Source organism: Triticum dicoccoides, chromosome 4B, assembly GCF_002162155.2.
Source record: "Triticum dicoccoides isolate Atlit2015 ecotype Zavitan chromosome 4B, WEW_v2.0, whole genome shotgun sequence".
NCBI lineage: Eukaryota > Viridiplantae > Streptophyta > Magnoliopsida > Poales > Poaceae > Triticum > Triticum dicoccoides.
In genome coordinates, this window is record NC_041387.1 from 220,371,293 (window position 1) to 220,374,286 (window position 2,994).

The following is a 2,994-nucleotide window of genomic DNA, read 5'->3' on the forward strand; positions in this document are numbered from 1 at the left end:
TGAAACCAAAGTCGAAACATAGGAAAGCGAAAAGGAAAAGAAAGAAAGTCGCATGGCAAAGACGGCAAGGGACAGGAGGCAGGCGGCTTACCTATGACAAGCTGAGGAGGGGTGGTTCCCTCCCTGGCAACGTTCGTTGCTGGGACAGAGCCGCCAACGCATGTGCTCGCCGCCTCTTCCTCCTTGTGTGTGGGCTCGTTGGTGGATGCCCTTGCCGGGGACTCCCCCTAGGTGGCATGGTCGACGGGGGCGGCATGTCAGGGGTGTTCCACAACGGCTCCTCTTATTGCCTCTCTCCTCCTGTGAACTCGGCAAGATTAGCACTAAAGATGCGCACTCCGCCGCCCGCCAGTGGAAAATGAGTAACGGACTCACACTGGTGGTTGGATTGGGGGCTGCGTTGAGTACTCACGTCTGGACTGATTATGATCATCACTGGTGCACTTGAAGTGCTTGCCGGGGGGCTCGTCGCCCGTCAAAGCCTTGGCCCTCTTCGCCATCCTCTGGGCCAGCGTCTCCGTATCACTACGAAGACAAGATCAAGTAAGAATAAAACGATGGAGGATCAGGAGATGAGTATAGAGGCAAGATACTTACTCGTCTTCCCCTTCTGGCCTCCTCTTCCTCTTCAGGCTAAAGGACGCGAGGTCGAAATAGGCCATCGGGATGGTGTCCGCGAAGGGAGAAAGAGGAGATGGACTCCTGGGCCGCTTGGCCGACGAGGAAGCGGCGGCCGCAGTTTTCTTCGCCGCCGAGGAGGAGGTAGCGGACGCAGCTTTCTTCGCTGCTGCGTCTTCCTTCGCTGATGCCACAGCCGCGCCCCTCGTATGACGCACCGGTTGCGCCTAGGCCTCTTGCCGCTGCGTGGCCCTGTCGGCCGCTCCCTTGCCAGAGCTCTTGAGTGGCTCACCGGAGATGGCCTGCCACAGGACACGCTTCTTCTTTGGGGCTGAAGGCTCGTCCGCATCAGATGTCTCCCCGGCCGCCTCTTCTGTAGGGGGAACCCCGGCGCCCGCGCCGCTGTGCTCCCTGGCAGACTCCTTCCACCCGGCAAACTCTTTTTCCTCATTGGTCTCGTTAGCCTCATCCTCCATGGTGCCGAGGCTGCCGGCCTCGTCGGCAAGTGATGCCTCCTCCGCCCTGCTGGTGATGTACGCCACCTCTTCTTCAGTGGTGGGCAGGATGAGCAGGGGCTCGTTATGGATGAACTTCTCCGACAAGTTGTTGAAGAAATATTGCACCAGCACTGCTTCTGGCTCGTCCCAGGACGGGTCCAAGCCATGGGCATTGAACACCGGCATCATGGTGATGATGGAGGTCAGGCAGGAATTGTTGCTCAAGGGGACCACCCCCACCGGCAACCTGAACGGGTTGTCGGCCTTGCTAGTCTTGTCAGCCTTGCCAGCCTTGTCAGACTTGCTGGCCTTGTCAACCTTGAGCTGAAATAGCTTCTGGCAAAGGGACGCATGCTGCATTACCGTGAAATTGTAGTTCAGGACGGGGCGAAGACTTATGATGTCTGCCGCGTTTTTGAAGTCCCAGGACAGCCTCCCCTTGTTGTGCAGAGGAGCAATGCGGCGATGGAGGAAGTCGGCCCCAACCATCTCGAGCGTGAGCCCGGTTGATTTGAGGCGATGGATTCTGGTGGTGGCGATCGTAAGCTTCATGTCGTTGATGTCGAAGTCGCCCCAGTGCTTGCCACAGGTCGGTGATTTCTGACGGACCTGACAGAATGGCCGCGGCTCCTCCTCCATGATCCAGCACCACCTGCCCCGCCATTCGTCCCACTTCTCCTTCTGGGCCCCCTCCGGGTATGTGCTTTTGCTCAAAGCCCTTGGGATCCAAGTGATGCAATCGGAGATAGCATCTCTTGGCTGGAGGCGGGGGATGAAATAATGGCAGAAGAGCGTCGTGTTGGGGACTAACCCGGTGAAGCCCTCACAGAGGTGAGCGAAGAGGGCCATGCACGCCATGGCATTTGGCGTGAAATCCAGGAGGTGAAAGCCAAAGGTGTGCATGATATCATTGAAGAAATCTGAGAATGGGGGCAGTGCCCGCAGTGGAAGTAATCAACGAAGAAAGGATATTTATATGGACCAGGCTTGGAAAAGGAGCGGGGATAATGTGCGTGGCAGGGTGCCCCGACGTCTCTCTCCCCTACAGGCACCGGAATCGATCCCTGAGCGTGAGCGCGTCAATTGTCGAGGTGAATATGGCGTGCTTCTTCAGCAGCTTCACCAGTTCGCTCTCTGGCACCTCCTTCCCCTTGCTTGCCTTGGCCACTCCCTTGCCCTTGCTTGTCTTGGGCGCCATGGCGGCTAAGAGAGGGTGAGGGATCAAGAGTGGTGAAAGCGCAGCGGCGGCGGACAGAGGCGGATGCTCTAGTTTGGACTCAAGGAAGAAGAAGAGAGCGGCGGTTCCTAGATTGGGAAAGGAAAGAATGGTAAATGAGCAGCGCCCCTGCGGATTCCTCTTTTCATGGGGAGGGAGTGGGCCATCTCTTTACTATTCGATGTGAGGGATCATAGGCGTGCTGCGACCGTTCCATGCACGACCCCCACGTCACGCACTCAATGCGGACCGTGGGGAAGCAAAACTGACGAGAAAATTACAGCAGTTAATCCCTGCCACGCGTGCCCACGCACTGTTATGGGACTGGCCCAACGATGCTTCGCACTTATGTGTGGCCCATGCCCAGGGGCTCCTGTCGGTGTGCATAAGTTTGGGCTTTTCTATACATAAATTTAAGAACTATAATTATAATGAAACAATAATATTAAGCCTCCAAAACAATAAATAAAAGTAACAAAATTGTTATTGAGAAACCCAAGCAGATCAGATAATCATAAGTTCTAGTTGAGTAAGCAACTCAGTACAAAACAAGGGGCACAAAAGTTCATATCCATTGTCCAAACTTTCAAGAAACACACCAGTTCGACTTTCTTGCTACAAAAAGTTCAGCTTAAAATAAAGGCATGCATCATACCTAAGTAC